At 44.5% G+C, this 21423-nt stretch overlaps 2 non-coding genes across 2 annotated transcripts; both read right to left on the bottom strand.

Moving 5' to 3' along the window:
- Nucleotides 1–555: 555 nt before the first annotated feature.
- On the bottom strand, nt 556–639 carry TRNAL-UAA (transfer RNA leucine (anticodon UAA)). The gene has a single exon. It is a non-coding gene; the product is annotated as a tRNA-Leu (tRNA).
- A 3439-nt stretch (nt 640–4078) lies between these two features.
- On the bottom strand, nt 4079–4162 carry TRNAL-UAA (transfer RNA leucine (anticodon UAA)). Its single transcript has one exon. It is a non-coding gene; the product is annotated as a tRNA-Leu (tRNA).
- Nucleotides 4163–21423: the final 17261 nt, after the last annotated feature.

Consider the following 21423-nt stretch of genomic DNA (forward strand, 5'->3'; position numbering starts at 1 on the left):
TCTTCCCATGCCCCGCCCACCCACAAACCCCCTGTTCAGCATAGCAGGTGAGGCAGCCCGGGTGATCATCCTCCCCAGTAGTGTTCCCTCGACCCAAGGGCTCACGCTCCAGGATACTGCAATTGAGGCGGTAGGGGTTCGATCCGTAGCTGAGTCCGAGGGAAAAACAAACCTTGGAGAGTAAACGGATTAAGAAAGAAATAAAGAAAGTAAGAAAGAAACAAGGGAAGAAAGAAAGAAAGAAAGGAAAAGGACTGGCATTCGAATCTCGGTTTGGGGTTCATTGAGGTTATGGAATTGAGAAGGAATTTTCTGTACTTAACCTTCGGATTATTCCATGCATCTGAGGTATGGTAGTTGAGCTACATTATCACTGGCTTCCCATCAGCGTGTCTAATGGTTGTTGGGACTTTCGATATTAAAATTCACGGCTTCTGGGAGATTTCTTGTGAAATGAAGGTTCAATGACTGAAATTGCGATATCAACAATCAGGTTGAAATGCACATAAGGTTTGACCAGTGAATTATGTTCCTTAAAATTCAGTAAAAATACCTTGCCAGGTGTGGGGTTCGAACCCACGCTCCCTTTCGAGAACCAGATCTTAAGTCTGGCGCCTTAGACCGCTCGGCCAACCTGGCTGACAAGCTGTTTGCAGGAGGTCACTACTCTCAAAGTTTTCATCATAAGTGCTATAGCATTTCATCCCATCCCGAAATTGTTATTCAAACTTGCTTTCACAGACTTTTCACGTACATGTGGTGATCTAAAGTGATTCTTTGAATCTGGGGAACGATTTCAGCTCATCCATGATATATTTAGAATCAACGACGGCGACTTCCTTTCATTTTCGTTCGTTCGTAATCTGTTTACCCTCCAGGGTCGGTTTTTCCTCGGACTCAGCGAGCGATCCCACCTCTACCGTCTCGGGGGCAGTGTGCTGGAGCTTCAGGCTCTGGGTCGGGAGATACAACTGGGGAGGATGACCAGTACCTTGCCCAGGCGGCCTCACCTGCTACGTTGAACAGGGGCCTTGCGGAGGGATGGGAAGTTCGGAAGGGATAGACAAGGAAGAGGGAAGGAAGCGCCCGTGGCCTTAAGTTAGGTACCATCCCTGTATTTGCCTGGAGAAGTTCTTTTTTTTTTTGCTAGGGGCTTTACGTCGCACCGACACAGATAGGTCTTATGGCAATGATGGGTTAGGAAAGGCCTAGAAGTTCGAAGGAAGCGGCCGTGGCCTTAATTAAGGTACAGCCCCAGCATTAGCCTGGTGTGAAAATGGGAAACCACGGAAAACCATTTTCAGGGCTGCCGATAGTGGGATTCGAACCTGCTATCTCCCGGATGCAAGCTCACAGCCGCGCGCCTCTACGCGCACAGCCAACTCACCCGGTGGAGGAGAAGTGGGAAACCACGGAAAACCACTTCCAGGATGGCTGCGGAGGGAATCGAACCCCCCTCTACTCAGTTGACATCCCGAGACTGAGTCGAGCCCGTTTCAGCTCTCGTACCACTTTTCAAATTTCGCTGAGTCCGAGGGAAAAACCGACCCTGGAGGGTAAACAGATGATGATGATGATGATAATGATGATGATGATGATGATTGTCTGTATGCCATGCGTGTCGTAAGAGCCAGAGAATCTGTACTCGTTCTCTCGTCTTCTAAACTCAAAAACATATTCGTGATTCTATGTTTCTTTGCGTGTAGCGGAGAAAATGTACGAGTGCACAGTTTTCCTGTACTGTGTTTCCCGTGTCTTAGATGTCGAACTTATGTGTTCAGGATATTCTCCGCGCATGTCCACACTCCTCTCTCTTACTTCTTGAGCATTAATCTGTGTTTTACCATTTAGGAAGTTGTGACCGAAATAAACTGTTTCCATGAGTTTGAGAGGTTTAAAACTAGAAACGATTTCCCGTCACGGCATTGTATCTCCTCGTTAGCGACGTGGTCTCCTCAAGAGATTTTCAACATTCTGTGACAACATCCGCAATATGAAGGCCTGCAGGCGGTTGGTTTGCTGTCCATCGTTCGACATCATAAAGGAGCACGGTAAACAAACAACACTTCACAATCAAATCGGGGTCATGGTTGCCAATAAGATGTTTTTGTTTCAGATACATGTTTTCTTTTCAAAAAGAACTACAATGTCAGGTGTGGTGGTGGTGATTGTTGTTTAAGGGGAAGTACCACTGGAAAACCAAACTCTATTAACACTAATCAGAAGGAAACAGATGTCCTTCTTCTTGTTCTTCTTCTTCCACCTCCTTTCCCACACTTGTGGTGCCGCAGGTGGGAACTGGGTAGCATGTGAGGATGTGACCATGTGTTACAGCCGGAAGCTCTTCTTGACACCAGTCCTACATGGATGGATGTGTTGCGTTGTCTGAATACGAAGGGGAGAGTGTTGGAACGTAAATCCAGTCTCCGAGGCAGAATATTTCATCAGGAACGATTAAAATTGCCGATCCGGCCGGGAATCGAGCACGGGAAAACTCTGATCTGAAGAGCAGTACGCCGACCATTCAGCCAAAGAGTCGGACGGAAAACAAAGACGTCAAATCCTTCGAAAAATGAAGGGGTCGGCGAAGGATAAAGAAGAGTCACGAAGTTTTTGAAAATACTCTCTAGGCCTCGTAATCCTAATACCGTCAGCTCGGAACAGAGCAGGAGTTGAATAAACGAGGTAGCAAGGAAAGATTGTCTGCCTCTGTGGTGTAGTGTTAGAGTGATTAGCTGCCTGCCTCGGACGCCCAGGTTCGATTCCCGGCTCTGCCACGAAATTTGAAAAGTGGTACCAGAGCTGGAACGGCGTCCACTCAGCCTCAGGAGGTCAACTGAGTAGAGGTGGGTTCGATTCCCATCTCAGCCATCCTCGAAGTGGTCTTCCGTGGTTTCCCACTTCTCCTCCACGGAAATACCGGGATGGTACCTAACTTAAGGTCACGGCCGCTTCCTTCCTTCTTCCTTGTCTCTTCCTTGTCTCACCCCTCCAATCTTCCCATCCCTCCGCAAGGCTCCCGTTCAGCATACCAAGTGAGGCCACCTGGGCGAGGTACTGGTCATCCTCCCCAGATGTATCCCCCGATCCAGAGTATGAAGCTCCAGGACACTGCCCTTCAGGCGGTAGAGGCGCTGAGTGCGAGGGAAAAGCCATTCCTGGAGGGTAAGCAGATTTAGGAAGAAAATAACTTAATAGCAGACCACCATAAGTTCGACTTTGCTACATTTGTCCATCTCTTTATGTAGCCTAATCAGTTCATACTTCAACCGCCACTGTAGTAGGTATATAGGAAATTGTAACAAAAAATTACTCGATAACGAAATAAGATGAATGAAATCAATCTGAAAACAAAAATAAAAATGCGTGCACTACCTTGCAGTAAGTCTGCCTCTGTGGTGCAGTAGTTAATGTGATTAGTGCCACCCCCGGAGGCCCGCGTTCTATTCCCGGCTCTGTTACGAAATTTGAAGAATGGTATGAGGGCTGGAACGGGGTCCGCTCAGTCTCGGGTGGTCATCTGAGTAGATGGGGGTTCGATTTCCACCTCATCCGTCCTCGAAGTGGTTTTCCGTGGTTTCCCACTTCTCCTCCAGGCAAATACCGGGATGGCTACGCCCCCTTCTTTCCTCTTTTCTTGCCTATCTCATCCACTCTGCCCAAACCTCACAAAAACCTGTTTGGCATAGGAGGTGAGGTCACCTGGGGGTGGTACCGTTTCTCCACCCTAGTTTTTTAACCCCCGACCCAAGGTCTCACGCTCCAAGACACTAGCCTTGTGGCAGTAGAGGTGGGATCCATCGCAGAATCCGAGGGAAAAACCAACCCTGGACGGTAAACAGATTAAGAAAGAAAGATTAACATCTTTATATTTTTTAGACCAATCAACTCCATGTCATTACAGCCCCGAGTGGCCATGGGCAACTAAGTGACCGCAAATGAGCTGACCTGCAGATTACGCAGTGTCATGTGGTCGGGACGACGAATCCTCTCGGCCGTTAGTCTTGGCTTTGTAAACCAGATATTTTTATTATATGAGCAACATATGAAACTTTGTACAGACTGCAAAATAAATTCCTGCCAGGTGTGGGGTTCGAACCCACGCTCCCTCTCGGGAACCAGAACTTAAATCTGGCGCCTTAGACCGCTCGGCCAACCTGGCTAACGAATGTTTTGCAGGAGGTCGCAACTCTCAAAGCCTTCATCATAAGTGAAACAGCACTTCATCCCAACCAGAAATTTTTATGCAAACTTGTTTACACACACCTTCCGTGTACATGTGGTGATCTAAACTGATTTCGTGAATCTGGGGAACGTTTTCAGCTCATCCGTGATATATTTAGAATCAATGATGGCGACTCCCTTTCGATTTTCTTCTTCTAAATCCTTTTACCCTCCAGTGTTGGTTTTTCCCTCGGACTCAGCGAGAGATTCCACCTCTACCGCCTCAAGGGCAGTGTCCTGGAGTGTGAGACTTTGGGTCGGAGAATACAAATGGAGAGGAGGACCAGTACCTCGACCAGCCGGCCTTGCCTGCTATGCTGAACAGGGGCCTTGTGAGGGGATGGGAAGATTGGAAGGGATAGGCAGGGAAGAGGGAAACGGCCGTTGCCTTAAGTTAGGTACCATCCCGTCATTTGCACGGAGAAGTGGGAAACCGCGAGAAACAAATTCGAGGATGGCTGAGGTGGGAATCGAACCCTCCGTGTACTCCGTTGAATCCCGAGGCTGAGTGGACCCTCGTACCACTTTTCAAATTTCCTTGCACACCCGGGAATCGAATCCGGGCCTCCAGAGGTGGCAGTTTATGACACTAACCACTTAAGCACGTGATTGTTATTACCAATAATTATCTCTGTCCTAGCAGGTGAGGCCGCAGGGGCGAGGTACTGGTCTTCCTCCCCAGTTGTATCCCTGACCCATTGTTTCACGCTCCAGGACACTGCCTCTTGAGGCGTTAGAGGTCCGGGGAAAAACCAACCCTAGACGGTAAACGGATTAAGAAAGTAATAATAATAATAATAATAATAATAATAATAATAATAATAATAGTAATAATAGTATAACATAACAATGTAATTGCTTGAAAACAAAGAGTACAGGATATAGTAAGAAGAAATTACCCGACAGTGGGATAGGAAAGGCCTAGGAGTGGGAAGGAAGTCGCCGTGGCCTTAATTAAGGTACATCCCCAGCATTTGCCATTGTAAAACACGAAACCACGGAACACCATCTTTGGGCTGCCGACAGTGGGGCTCGAACCCACTATCTCCCGCCTGCAAGTTCGCAGCTGCAGGCCCCTGACCGCACGGGCAACTCGTCCGGTCAACCATTTCCTCGTGATGTATATACATACATACATACATACATACATACATACATACATACATACATGACAGAAATCAAAAAGTGCATTTCCTTGCTACTGGACACGATCGATACAGAAATACCATTATTTTTAAATTCTGAGCAATGTAGAGACAAAACTCTTATTTTATATATAGATAAAGCCGTGGAAAGCTTGCTCCAAATCCGCCTCTGTGGTGTTGTGGTTGGTGTGATTAGCTGCCACGCCCGGAGGCTCGGGTTCGATTCCCGGCTCTGCCATGAAATTTGAAAAGTGGTACGAGGGCTGGCACTGTATTCACTCAGCCTCGGGAGTTCAACTGAGTAGTGGGGGTTCGGTTCCCATCTCAGCCATCCTCAAAGTGATTTTCTGTGGTTTCCCATTTTTCTCCATGCAAATGCCGGGATGGTGCCTAATTTCAGGCCTCGGCCGTTTCCTTCTCCCTTCCTTGCCTATCTGTTCCCACCCTTCACGAGGCCCCTGTTCTGCATAGCAGGCGAGGTCGCCTGGACGAGGTACTGGTCCTCCTCCATTACGGGAGGTTGACCACAATCACAGGGAAGTCAGAACAATGTTCAGCTGTCATTATCATTCTATTGGAATCTAGTTCTGTCCAGTCGCTGAAGTTCCCCAGGCAAGAGTGTTTCCTTCGACCGCTAAGTCTACTTCTATCAATTTTACCTTTCTTGATCAATTATAGTAGGTTTACTTTTCATTCCACATTATATGCTCGAGGTCGTCTTTCTTTCCTTGATTGTACACACCAACATTCGTTCCCTTCTCATACGCTTGAGTACATCACTGGAGATGTGGTCAGTCCACGAGATCCGTAACGTCCTTCGGAAAACCCACATCTCGAAGGAATTTTTTCTCTTAATGGTGTTATATTTTAGAGTCCTTTTTTCAGCGCCGTACAGACGCACTGAATATACCTAGCATCTGACGAACTTGTGACGTGCCTCCAAGCTGAATTTTCTGTCACACAGTAGATTCCTCATTTTCAGAAAGCTAGCACGAGCCATTTCTATTCATACATGGATCTCTAAATCCACATGTGAGTCCTCGGTAATCCAACTGCCAAGGTACCTAAACTTCCGTACTTGTTCAATTAGTCTCCCATAAAGAAAGAAAGAATGTGCGTGTTACGAGTCCTGTGACAAATAGTTTTCCATTCCCCCTCTTGATCAAATGTTAAATACGATACGCTTTTATACTACTGAGTCTTATCATATTTGTATCTGTTACTGCATTCGTGCCCATAAAATCACTAGTACCACTGACGGAACATCGGCAATGGTTAAGTCAACGATCACGATGAAACCTGGAAAACACATTGAGGTAGACGGAAAAAAAGACGTCAGCATCAATATTGGGTGCCGACATTCATTAGGGCGTTAACTAAGGAGCGTAAACGTTGCGACATTTTAAGTTCCGCGTGAACAGAGATGAGTACCTGCTGGCCAATGCAAAGCCGGCACACTGTCTGCTCGAGCCACACCTCTGCACCTCCTCCCCTCAACCCTCCTTCTGGCTCGCCACCGCACGTTTCCTTACACCGCACGCCCGCCCGTCTGCCCGTCTGCATAGCTGTCGAACGGGACCGGCGCTACACTTTGCTTCTTTTCGTACTATAATTATTGAAATGTCCCACTCGTTGGCTGAATGGTCAGCGTACTGGCCTTCGCTTCAAAGGGTCCCGGGTTCGATTCCCGGCGGGGTCGGGGATTTCAACCTTCATTGGTTAATTCCAATGGCCCGGGGAGTGGGTGTTTGTGCTGTCCCCAACATCCCTGCAACTCACACACCACACATTAAACTACCCTCCAGCACAATAACACGTAGTTACCTACACATGACAGATGCCGCCCACTCGCATTGGAGGGTCAACCTTACAAGGGCTGCACTCGGCTAGAAAAAGCCACACGAAATTATTATTATTATTATTATTATTATTATTATTATTATTATTATTATTATTGAAATCCTTTAAATAACGTTCCCTTCCTCACATAATGATAATAAATAACCTAAACAAATATACCCATGTTTTAATCAAATTTTATACTTTCATTCTGCTGATTCCGGTGAGTTGTCACATTCGTGGGTACAACCCCGAGTTAAACATCATCGGGCGTGGTCAAACGAGGGATGAGGTGCCACGTCCGACCTACGCTTAAATGATTATTTACTTCTACATCTGCCTTAAGGCTGTCGGTAAAGTCCTTTAGAGTGGACTTACATATGAAATTAATTAAATTAAATCACCCAGAATTAAATATATCACTCACCTTTAAAAATCGTTAAATATCCTTTTAGTTAAAGAAATTACGTATCCACGTAGAAGATGCCAATGAATGTAATGAGATTCGGTAGCCTACCTCGGGATACCAAAACCAGGTCACAGGTCCAAACCTTTTTATCTCTGAAAAATAAAATAAAAATAATTAAAATTCCGGTCCCGTTCAACAGCTAAGCAGAGGGGCATATGCATATTAATTGACAGAAACAAGGGGAAACACGATGGTTTGATTAAATAAACAAACGAGAGAGTTATCGGTATCAATATATGAGACGGTCCGGTGCTGAAAAGTAAAACCTAAAATTTTACATGTAGCGCAAAAGACCACGCTTCAATCTACATTATTACACGCAGTTTGACATCACCCCGTGAGCGTCAAAACCTATTTGAAAACAGTTGACTGCTGGTCGGTAGATGCAGAGTGTGTTTCGGCCCTTGGGTTTCGTCCCTTAAGAGGCTCCGGTGCCGGGCTGAGTGGCTCAGACGGTTGAGGCGCTGGCTTTCTGACCCCAACTTCGCAGGTTCGATCCTGGCTCAGTCCGGTGGTATCTGAAGGTGCTCAAATACGCTAGCCTCGTGTCGGTAGATTTACTGGCATGTAAAAGAACTCCTGCGGGACTAAATTCCGGAACCTCGGCGTCTCCGAAAACCGTAAAAAGAAGTTAGTGGGACGTAAAGCAAATAACATTATTATAGAGGCTTGTCCGTGGTCCAACAGCTCTGTACTCTGACTGGCCAAGCGAACAGATGAAAGGTGGCCACGGCTCTACCGTGGCTCTACGCCTCTGCATTCGGGAGACGGGACAGGGGCACAGGACTGGACTTCACGCCTGGCCCCACCCGTCGGCTGTCCTGAGAATGGTTTTCCGTGGTTTTCAATTCTCCTGCACTAAGGCAAATGCCAGGACAGTTCGTAGTGTATACCACGGCCGCCCACCCTCTCACCTTCTCTCCACATCTCCTTCACCATAACAAATCTTCCGGCCTGAGAGACGGCGTAATCGTCTGAGAGCCGGGCTGAATGGCTCAGACGGTTGAGGCGATGGCCTTCTGACCCCAACTTGGCAGGTTCGATCCTGGCTCAGTCCGGTGGTATTTGAAGGTGCTCAAATACGTCAGACTCGTGTCGGTGGATTTACCGGCACGTAAAAGAACTCCTGCGGGACAAAATTCCGGCACCTCGGCGTCTCCGAAAACCGTAAAAGAGTAGTTAGTGGGACGTAAACCAAATAACATTATTATTATTATTATTATTATTATTATTATTATTATTATTAATCGTCTGAGAGCCTCGCCTCCCCCTTCAGGGGAGGAATGAAAACGTTTAGAAGTAGTAGTAGTAGTAGTAGTAGTAGTAGTAGTAGTAGTTGACTGCTTAACACTCACCCTGAATCGCATCATAAAGCTGCAATTCCCGAAAGTTCAGCGGAACTTCTTCACCGTGACTTCCGTGATTTGCTTGAGATGAAAAGTAATTTTTGATACACTCAACGATATTACGCTCAAGGAATTGTCGCAAACGTTTTGATAAATATTTCAGAAAAAGTAAACAGTCCACCTCTGTGGCGTAGTGGTTAGTGCGATTACCTGCCACCCCCAGAGGCCCGGGTTCGATTCCCGGCTCTGCCACGAAATTTGAAAAGTGGTACGAGGGCTGAAACGGGATCCACTCAGTCTCTGGAGGTCAACTGAGTAGAGGTGAGTTCGATTCCCATCTCAGCCATCCTGGAAGTGGTTTTCCGTGGTTTCCCACTTCTCCTCCAGGCAAATGCTGGGGTGGTATCTAAATTAAGGCCACGGTTGCTTCCTTCTCTCTTCCTTGTCTATCTTTTCCAATCTTCCCATCCCCCCGCAAGGCCCCTGTTCAGCATAAGAGGTGAGGTCGCCTGGGCGAGTAACTGGTCATTCTCCCCTGTTGTATCCCCCGACCCAATATCTCACGTTCCAGAACACTGCCCTTGGGGCGGTAGAGGTGGGATCTCTCGCTGAGTCCAAGGGTAAAGCCAACCCTGGAGGGTAAGCAGATTAAGAAAGAAAGAAAGAAAGAAAGAAAGAAAGAAAGAAAGAAAGAAAGAAAGAAAGAAAGAAAGAAAGAAAAGTGAACTGACAAATGCAATGTGGGAATTACAACGGAGAGCTATAAGGGAGGCTGATAAGAGTACGCAAAGTGTAGCGCCGGTCCCATTCGACAGCTAAGTAGACGGACACGCGAGAGGAGAAGGGAAACGTGCCTTGCCCAACCAGAAGGAGCGAGTGAGGGAGGAGGTTCAGAGGTGTGGCTCGAGCAGGCAGTGTGCTGGCCTTGCATTGGCCAGCAGGTATTCATCTCTTTTCGCGCGGAACTTGAAATGTCGCAAGTTTTACATCCCCTTCGTTAACGCCCTAATGAATGTTGGCAACCAAAATTGATGCTGACACCTTTCTTACGTGTACCTCAATGTATTTCGAAGGTTTCGTCGTGATCGGAGACTTAACCATTGCCGATGTTGCCTCGTGAGTATAATTACAAATTTATGGTAGTACTGTACACCTACATTATTTTATCGTGGGATTGTTTTATTTAACGATATTACATTGCATGAAAATAACAATTTATGCAAGTTAATTACGCGAAATTTATCGTTATATTATAGTTAATGTGTATTATTGCCGTGTTTTAGTGGATCAGCAGAGGTGAAAGAAGGTGCGGGCTGGAATAGGTCTCAACTACAAAATTAAAGTTAATTTAAAACTTTAACAAAGATTATATTTTCTTTTCAAAATCAACAAATAACAGAGTATAACAGGTAACAAGTAGCAGATCAACAAATTAACAAATTACAGTTCGTTACAAGATTTGGGCTTCGAGCCCCAAGATTAATTTCTGAGCTCTCAGCTCACCACCACAATTGCTAAAGGGCAGGAAACCCCTAGATGCATGGAGCCCTTGCGCCCAACTTTTAACTTAAGCCTCCCAGAGGCACCTTTCACACACAAGAAAGAGCAGATGCGCTCTCTAAGGCTTCAAGCCTATTTAAGAGGCCATAAACTGACTTTACACTAACTGCCCTCAAGGCACACATATAATGGCACAGGGGTACCTCGTACCCAATCTACTGGACCTTCACAAGAAGAAAACAAAATATCAGGTTAAGTTACTGGCCCAAAGTACAGAAGGGATTGGAGGCGTGAACTTGCACTCCTAAATACACTTTTAAAACCTAAGTAGCTCTAGGTCGAAACACAGGGGCTAATACCAAGCTAAGGAGGTGACCCGAAAGAGAAAACTTTAATATTTTAAGGAAGAGAAGAAACGGTTATGAAAACGTAGTCACCTCAATTTCAAAATGAAGGGGAGTTCGAGAGGGTAAGGCACTCTCTATCCCCGATTTACAGTAAAAGAAATTTATAGATTTTACAAAGACAGAAAAGGAATTTACATTTTAAAAAAGGTAGGCTACATACTAAAGGTTTCGAATCCTCCCCGAGAGTTAAACTGCTGAGCTAGCAAGAAATAAAGATGTTAACAGGCCATTACCTTGTAGAAGAACTGCTGCTTGAAGAAAGAGGCGTTTCCCGCCCCCTGCTACATGTTCACACACTGAGTTAGATGTTATACTAGTGGCACCGAGACAAGAAAATCAGCAGTTCTTATACCCTCGTGGAAAATTCGAGACCTTTCAGGAATGAGTAAACAAACCCTTTCGCTTTTATTGGATAGCTTAGAGCAACATATCTATGTCGAAGAAGACATACATGATTGGTTGGAAATAAATTAAAGAAATTTGGGATTTGCTAAATTCAAAACAGGCGGATAGAAAGGATTAATGTTGCCAACCCAAAATTAACAGAACAAAATATAGTAAAAACAAAACTTATGAATACTAAATTTCCTCAAGAAAGTTCATTCCTTCGCACCAGAGTGCGTAATCATAGTTTTAGTAGAGACATCTGGTAGAGAACGTCCACACTTCTTGATCAAATACAAACAAAAACACATCAAAATTCACACAGAGCTATCTTCGGAGAAACTGTTGAGTTAATACAGTTTGTTAAAGTTCAGGCTTTCTCCTGTAGAGGAGTTTCAACTGGCACAATATTTGAACTAGCGGCGTGGAGGTGTACAGCCCGGTACAGACCTCCCTCCCCCCAAAAGTCCTTCCAATGTGTGACACCGAAGAAAACAACAAGTTTTTTTAAAAACAAAGTCCAAGTTTTTTTGCTGATGAGTTGAAGAATTTAGAAGAGAAAAATATAACTTTTCAGTAGTTGGAGGTCTCAGAAGTAGTTTGATATAAGTGGGATTAAATTAAATCCAGTTTTAGAATTTCTTTGTAGTAGCTTTTTATGAAAGGTCTCTATGTTTGTAGTAGTTGAATTCATAAAAAAAAAACTTTAATTCTTGAAAGGAATTTTTTTTTCTAAGTCCACCAAATGTTGATTTTGAATCCAAAAACGTAGTAATTGCGGATATGGAATGTCCATGTAGCTTAAGAAGTACATAAGATGCTGATTGATTTTCGACGGCAAGACCTGCCGCCGCTGTCTGTATCCAGAGGAGGCCGCTCGGATCCCTCAAATACCCTGAGATACCTCTCTCCCGCACTATGACAGGGGTAGTCGTGCTGCACGCCGCAGATGCGAAGTTTGTTTACAGTCCACAAGTAGCTTGCGGGTGGTGCGCCGCACATCAGCCTTGGCCGGAAGGAGGGCTCCGGCGCGCCGTACAAATGTTGACCTCGCTGGAGTGGAGTGGGCCCGTACCCCACCTCAGTGGCGGTACGGCGGCGCACGGCTGCGAGGGCACTGAAACAGTAAGATCTCGGCGGCAGAATTTGTGTTGGACATTAATGTTTTTAGGGTACAGTCTTTGTGGTGAGGCTGAGGGGCCAGCGGCGTGGAAATTTTTATTTAGTTTTAATGCCACTGGTGTGGTTTAGCAGGAGACGGGAGCCTGGTAATGGCCATACGGAGGGGACAGCAGAGTAACTTCAGGGAAGGTTTCACAAAATTTATACAGAGCAGATAACAAAAATACGAAATGTAACACTATAAAGGGCAGAAGGCCTAGGATTTAGAGAAAAATATAACCTTTTGGGGTTCTTACAAGATGTTAAAAATCCAAGGAGCAAGTAATTTACACAGGTTTCACCTGAGACAGGTGAACCCTAAAGATTCTCTCGGTGGCTGGATTGCTCTCTAGCCAGGTGACCGGCGTAAAAAAATCCAAGACGGTGCACGGCCCATGAAATCTGGGGGTAAGCTTGCCCGCAGGAGCAAAATTCTTGACTATAACTTGGTCTCCTACTTTTAAATTGGAGGGCCTCCGTCCACGATCATATCTTTCCCTAACCTTTTCATGAGAAATTTTAAGATTGGCCTTAGCCTTATTCCAAAGATCTCTAATATTATCTGGATATATTGCCTCAGGTAGAATATCGCTAAGAGACCACAGGTTAGAGAGCGGCGTGTTTGGTACAAACTTGAACATCAATGAAGCAGGGGTGAATTTGTGAGATTCGTGAACCGCCGAGTTCAAAGCGATGGCTAACCAATGCAGGGATGTATCCCACCTGGAATGATCGTCGTGATGATAGGCAATCAGCGCCGACCTCAGATTACGGTTGACCCGTTCAGCCAGAGATGGTTGAGGATAGTAAGCAGAAGTTGTTACATGTGAGATGGACAAATCAAACAGAATTTACGAAAGAGATTGGAGGTGAAAGCTTTAGCGTTATCAGAAACAATATATTGACACGGACCAAAAGAAGCAAAGATAGAATTTAAACAAGAAATGGTGGACTGAGCGGTAGCCAGCGTAGTCGGAAATAACCATGAGAATCTAGTGAAGCCATCTACACACACAAGGATGAATTTATTGGTATTCCCCTTTGACTGGGGAAAGGGTCCGACGTAGTCGATATAGAGTCTTACCATGGGCGCGACGCTTGATGAGAGGACAAGAGCCCTTGCTTTGTGAACATGGTGGGTTTACTAAGCCAACAAGATTTACAAGCTTTTAGTAATTCACAGATTTCTCTGTCCATACCCTTCCAAATGAACATTTCACGGATCTTTTCACGGGTTAGGAAGATGCCTAAATGCCCCCCTAATGGGGTCTCATGATAATACTTGAAGATCATAATACGAGAACAGCTGGAACCACAACTTTCATCTTATTATTATGCCCCGACGGGCAACATAAAACACCATTCCTCAATACATAAGGGACTACATGTTCCCCAGAAGAAAGGGTTTCTATAATGGGAGCCAACACTGGATCTTCACGTTGATATTTTTCAATATCCCTAAATAACATGGGAGCATCCGTTAGTATGGCATTTACGCCAGCAGATATGGACTCGGGAAGTGAAGAACAGTCTTCCTGTTCAAGGGGCTCTACATCATTAGTAAACATACGGCTTAGTCCGTCCGCCACAACATTTTCAGTACCTCTAATATGCCTAACGTCGAATTGGAAGGCAGAAATTCGGATGGCTCAGCGGGCTATACGACCAGTGCGACGCGGCCTACCTAAGACCCAACTTAAGGCTTGGTTGTCTGTCTCCAAGTTGAACTTGACATGTTCCAGATAGAGGCGGAACTTTTCTAGAGCAAACAAAACTGCTAAACCTTCAAGTTCGTAGATGGAATACTTGGATTCTTGGGCCGATAGAGTCCTAGATGCATAGGCGATGGGTCGCTTCCCTAGTTCAGTCTCTTGAAGAAGGACTGCTGCCACCGCCGACGACGACGCGTCGGTTTGGACGATGAATTTCTTCGAGAAATAAGGCATGGCAAGAACAGGGGCATTACACAGAGCTAATTTGAGATCTTCAAAAGCGGCTTGTTGAGAAGGCTCCCACTCAAATTTGACGCCTTTCCTACGAAGAAGGTTCAAGGGCGCCGCTCTATTAGCAAAGTTGGGAATACCTTTCTTGAAGAAGTTCACCATGCCTATGAACCTGGCAATACCTTTGACGTCTTTGGGAGGTTTGAAATCACGGATAGCCTGTGTTCTAGAATGATGGACTGCGACCCCATCCGGCGACACAATATGCCCTAGGAATGACATGGACGGTTTAGCGAAGGCAACCTTGGACAACTTCACCGTTAACCCTGCCTTACGAAGGCGACTCAGGACCTCTTTCAGATGATCTAGATGTTCTTCAAAGGTCTCAGAAAATACGACGACATCATCAAGATAATGGTATAAATACTCAAATTTGATGTCGGAGAAGACCCTATCTAGCAGTCTCGTAAGCACGGCTGCTCCCGTGGGGAGCCCGAAAGGTACACGGTTGTATTCGTACAAGTTCCAATCAGTGGCAAACGCTGTAAGATGTTTGGATTCTTCCGCTAGAGGGATCTAGTTATAAGCCTGATTGAGGTCTAAGATAGTGAAGAATTTAGCCTTTCGAAACCATGGAAAACAAGAGTGAAGGTCTGGAAGAGGCACAGATTGTAACACCACCTTCCGATTAAGAGCCCTATAATCAATCACAGGCCTGAAGCCACCTTGGGGTTTCGGAACAAGGAAAATAGGCGATGAATACGCGGACTTAGAGGGCCTAATTATGCCGTCTTTCAACATCTGATCTATGATTTCCTTCAAAGCTTTCATTTTAGGTGGAGACAACCTATAAGGCGGAAACAGGACTGAGATCTAATCCGTAACCTCAGTCTTGTATTCAATGAGGTCAGTAACACCAAGAGTATCAGAGAAAACCTCTGGAAAACAACTGACACAACTTACGAACACTATCAGCCTGCTCCTCAGGTAGATGTCTAAGATCTAACAACAACTCATCCTCGGTAGGCGAAACAGATGAACATGACACAGAATTACATTTTAATAAAGGGATATTGAATTTTCTATCAAATTTGAAAGTGCACGACTTACTCTGAATGTCGATCACAAGACCGGTGTGTGACATGAAATCAGCTCCCAATATAATGGGGCAAGACAAGTGCTTAGCCACAAACAATTTAAATTTCCAAGTAAATTTGTCAATTCTAATTTTAGCACACAGAAAACCTACAATTGCTAATGGAGAGGAGTTTTCCGAAACGCATTGAACCAAAGACGAACAAAAATCAGGAAGTTTACAAATATATTTTAATTTGGAACACCATTCAGCCGAAATAAGGGAACAAACACTGCCTGAATCTAAAAGAGCAATTACGGGCTCATTATTCAATTCAATTTTGAGAAATGGAACAGGTGCGGGGGTATCCGCCGCGATCGTAATACATTCTTTGGGACCTTCAAAGGATGAATTAGAGGAACAAAATTTTCCTGAGCTTTCGGCAGGTTTACTTGGGGCTGAGCCTCGCAAAGAAGAGTTAGTCGACTCAGCCAAAGCCACTAGTCACTTATGGTTGTTGGGGGAAGTTGCACCCGAAGTTGAGCAGGAGGGGGTGCTGTTAGCATTAGGGCAGTTCTTGCCAATATGGGAAAAAGCGCTGCATTTAAAACAGCCTTGGGATGACCCTGCTCCATTCCTGGTCCCATTGGGTTTAATCAAGGGGCACTTGTTCCGAAGATGGTCAGGCGACCGGCAAGCGTAACATTTACGGACAGTGACTGGTCTGCGAGGTGGAAGCCGAGGATTACTAAAAGATGGAGAGGGCTCCCTCGTCACACGTAGTGTGTCGGCATATCTAACTCCTGCGGCTGAGACAGCCATAGCCTCTAACTGGGCAAAAGATTGCGGACGCGACGCAAAACACAAGTATGATCGGTATGATGGAGAAATACCTTCCACAATAGCCTTTACAATTTGATCTTCAGGGAAATGTAGAGCAAATACCCTAGTGTAGAACTTAATATCTTGGATGAAGTCGGCAAGGTTCTCATCCAGACGCTGTACTCGGTAGTAGCACTTTTGAATTAGTGAAGACCTAGCTCGGGCCGGAATAAAATTTGCTAACAGATGGGCATGGAAGTCTTCTATGGATGATTGTTCAGCAATTGCCCTAACTATCTTGACTGAGAGAACACCAACGGAATAGGGATAAATAACTTGCAGAGTTTGACACGGCGAAAGAGAAAAAACAAGAGCATGATCCTGAAACTCAACAAAAAACCTTAAGAATGAAATAACGTCACTGGTAGAGTTAACAGAAAACTTAGAAATACCTTTGAGCAACGTTGCTAAAGGATGGGGCAAACTGCTGAAGCCAGGTGACATAGTAGGTAAGGTTCTAAGGGGCGGAGAAGCTGTTTCGGAAGGTGCATTATTCAGTGAAGTACGACGTTCGGATTCATTGTCTAATGGGGCAGAGGTTTGTTGAGCTCCTACAGATTTCCTATTCTCTTCTCCTTTAGAAGATCCTTCCTCGCTAACTACGTTTACCGTAGCAGGTTGGTCGGTTTTGGGAGGGACTGCCCCGGTTAACAATAGGCTAACCTTACTGGACAAATCAGAAAGGTTATCGAGAACAACACTATCTTCCTTCCTTTGAATGTCATTCAACATTAGAGACAACAGATCGTAAACTCTATTAGAAAAATGAAATAACCTGGCTTGCACACGTTTAAGTTGATTAGGAGAAGGATCATTTTCTTCAAAAAAACTAACTACGGATGCCAGCTCGGTAGTATTGACAGTGATCGTGGAGAGAGAGTCGTCAATCTCTTTCATACCCAAAGTGGGGATGGAAATATGCAAATTCAGGGAATCTTTAAGCTTGTTGGTGTCTACTGCAACCGTGCCTCCAGATTGCACATTTCTAATAGTTAACTCATAAATCAATTCCTCCTTGCGCAAATAGCCGGGATGGAGGACATCGCGAGGGCCGGACATGATGGCAGAACTTTACAAATTTACAAAGAATCAAAACACCAGCGACTGAGAAAATTGTTAGAATTCGAACCAAAAGCAATAACATATTTAGCCGTCAAAAGAGGCTAAATTGTGACCCATTCAACCACGCTCTGCTACCACTTGTTACCGTGTTTTAGTGGATCAGCAGAGGTGAAAGAAGGTGCGGGGTGGAATAGGTCCCAACTACCAAACTAAAGTTAATTTAAAACTTTAACAAAGGTTATATTTTCTTTTCAAAATCAACAAATAACAGAGTATAACAGGTACCAAGTAGCAGATCAACAAATCGACAAATTGCAGTTCGTTACAAGATTTGGGCTTCGAGCCCCAAGATTAATTTCTGAGCTCTCAGCTCACCACCACAATTGCTAAAAGGCAGAAAACCCCTAAATACATGGAGCCCTTGCTCCCAACTTTTAACTCAAGCCTCCCAGAGGCACCTTTCACACACAAGAAAGAGTAGATGCGCTCTCTAAGGCTTCAAGTCTATTTAAGAGGCCATAAACTGACTTTACACTAACTGCCCTCAAGGCACATATATAATGGCACAGGGGTACCTCGTACCCAATCTACTGGGCCTTCACAAGAAGAAAACAAAATATCAGGTTAAGTTACTGGCCCAAAGTACAGAAGGGATTGGAGGCGTGAACTTGCACTCCTAAATACACTTTTAAAACCTAAGTAGCTCTAGGCCGAAACACAGGGACTAATCCCAAGCTAAGGAGGTGACCCGTATGAGAAAACTGTAATGCTTTAAGGAAGAGAAGAAACGGTTATGAAAACGTAGTCACCTCATTTTCAAAATGAAGGGGAGTTCGAGAGGGTAAGGCACTCTCTATCCCCGCTTTACAGTAAAAGAAATTTATAGATTTTACATAGACAGAAAAGGAATTTACATTTTAAAAAGGTAGGATACATACTAAAGGTTTTGAACCCTCCCCGAGAGTTAAACTGCTGAGCTAGCAAGAAATAAAGATGTTAACAGGCCATTACCTTGTAGAAGAACTGCTGCTTGAAGAAAGAGGCGCTTCCCGCCCCCTGCTACATGTTCACACACTGAGTTAGATGTTATACTAGTGGCACCGAGACAAGAAAATCAGCAGTTCTTATACCCTCGTGGAAAATTCGAGACCTTTCAGGAATGAGTAGACACACCCTTTCGCTTTTATTGGATAGCTTAGAGCAACATATCTCTGTCGAAGAAGACAATACATGATTGGTTGGAAATAAATTAAAGATATTTGGGATTGGCTAAATTCAAAACAGGCGGATAGAAAGGATTAATGTTGCCAACCCAAAGATAACAGAACAAAATATAGTAAAAACAAAACTTATGAATAATAAATTTCTTCAAGAAGGTTCATTCTTTCGCACCAGAGTGCGTAATCATAGTTTTTAGTAGAGACATCTGGTAGAGAACGTCCACACTTCTTGATCAAATACAAACAAAAACATCAAAATTCACATAGAGCTATCTTCGGAGAAACTGTTGAGTTAATACAGTTTGTTAAAGTTCAGGCTTTCTCCTGTAGAGGAGTTTCAACTGGCGCAATATTTGAAGTAGCGGCGTGGAGATGTACCGCCCGGTACATGTATAACTCTTTTGCTGGTGGTTTTACGTCGCACTGGCATATATAGGTCTTATGGCGACGAAGCGATAGGAAAGGCCTAGGAGTTGGAAGGAAGCGGCCGTGGCCTTAATTAAGGTACAGCCCCAGCATTTGCCTGGTGTGAAAATGGGAAACCATGGAAAACCATCTTCAGGGCTTCCGACAGAGGGATTCGAATCCACTATTTCACAGATGCAAGCTGACAGTCGCGTGCTTCTAACCGCACGGCCAACTCGCCCCGTGTGTATAATTTGGAATAACTGTGATAGGTACGGTATGTTTATAAGACTCCTGCAGACTGGACCACGTGCGACGTGCTGCTGATGTGGATATTCTACTAGAAATCCTCAAACAATGGCACATTCTTCTGACTGTCGTTAAACCCTACGAAATTGACACCCACGCTTGTACGAACTAGTCAGAATACCAATTTCTCGCTGCACGAAACGGGCAAATACGGCGCATTACGTGCGCGCATGGGCCTGACAGTCTAGGGAACACATCTAATGCACAAAAAGAAGGACCAAAATAGTGCGATGGGTGGTATCTTGTGAGTAGTTATAAAACTTGATCAACGATCTAATAGTTAACAGTTCGATAAGTTAGCTGCTATTACGCTCTGCAACGCAGCGAAGATTTATCGAGTCGACAACTGTTACAAATCAATAGCTATCGGACAGATATCTCACCATTCCAGAAACCGGGCAAAAGAAAGCAGCATCAAGACGTATTGAACAATCTAACCAAGCCGCAAATGGTTATGTCACCTTATGGTTGTAGGTTCGATTTTCCGTCAGGAAGTCGAAAAATTTAGGACACGTGATTTCTACTGCCCTGAGTGGCACTGTGTTTTAGTGACGGGACTATCGAATGAAAACTACCGAATTATTCGATAGTCGTCAACTACCGTTACAACCGATTGTTTCTGTTTTATTCGGTTATTTCTAGGTCTTTTCTATTGGCTCAATCAGGCAGTCGAATCAAGCTGTTTCGTAATTCGTCTCTGGAATTTGTGAACATAGCTACGTCGTCTGCATAAATCAGCATCTTCACTCTCCAAGACTCCACCACTTGAGCAATGTCTGCTGTCGCTATGTTGAACAGTAGGGGGCTTAATGGGTCACCCTGTAAGACTCCATTCAGTTGCTCTATAGGCCTCGTGCGAATGGATGGTGATACACTCTGGTGGCAAACGTAGAGTTCCTGATTGGGAGAGCAGTGCTTGTTTGCTCTATTGTTGCATTCGGTTTGCATTGACATGAGCTTCCATCTTCTCTAATATGATGTCAAAAACTGATTGTCTTTCCACTATTTCTAACAGTAACAACAATTGTTGTTTCGGGAGTTTAGTGTAATTTTACGTACAGCAACTCTCCTCCTGGAACTCAGTTTTTTTCAAGTTTTCGAACGACAAACAAACTGTGATCAGGAATAAAGCGTGGACTAAATCTTTGAAACGAATCACGAAAAATGAACAACCGAGGGCATCTACGAATAATACTAGTATTTACATCCGTCATTTTGTAAAATGAATGATTTGAAGAGATTCTGACAGCCCTGTATATGTCGGACTACTTAGATTACTTCTGACATCAAATTCACACAGTAGAAAGTAGAAAAAAGAAATCATTGCTAAGTGTTACAAAAGACGAAAATTAAGGCATGACATTGACAACACAGCCGAAAATTTCACAGGTATTAATAATGCAAGTGCACGGGCTAGTAGAATAAATAATTTTAATACCATGTTATGTTCATTAGAAAATAATGATGCAGACATCCCGATTAACCTTCCAATGTAGTGCCAGTTCACAATAAGAAAATTACGGACAATTGATTGGCGAAAGGTTTCTACAACTTCTGTATCTCTTCACCTCACATACCTCTCTTCTCGAGCACGCATTGGTTTATACCACTGTTAAAAGCACGTGATTTTGGAAGCGTCTCTCTCACTATTTACAGATAAACACAAGGCAGCAATGAGCTTGCTCCTTTCTGACAAGCCTGCCTTACATAGGCAGTTCCCAGATACCAGACATCTCTCCGAGTCAGCCTGAAAAATATTTTTATACAGAAAATGTGTTAATGTCTTTGAAGAGGTGTCGCTTCAAAAGACTCGATATACCTCCTTTCGGTCTTTCCAGGTTTCCTTGAGATGCGTAATTGAATAAATGCCGGCAAAAACGTTGTAACCCTCACTTTTCTAGAATGCTTAGTTTCCGTGCATAAACGATGTGTGCGGTCAGAGTGAGGCATGTAGGAAGTTATGTCGGCAAACGTGTACGTTAAGCGCCTTTTTCCTTTCGTTTAAATTTCGCCACGGGTCGTGCGGGTGCAGAAACTTTGTATCAATGGAGG

This window comes from Anabrus simplex, chromosome 3 (genome assembly GCF_040414725.1).
Source record: "Anabrus simplex isolate iqAnaSimp1 chromosome 3, ASM4041472v1, whole genome shotgun sequence".
In the NCBI taxonomy this organism is placed as follows: Eukaryota; Metazoa; Arthropoda; class Insecta; order Orthoptera; family Tettigoniidae; genus Anabrus; species Anabrus simplex.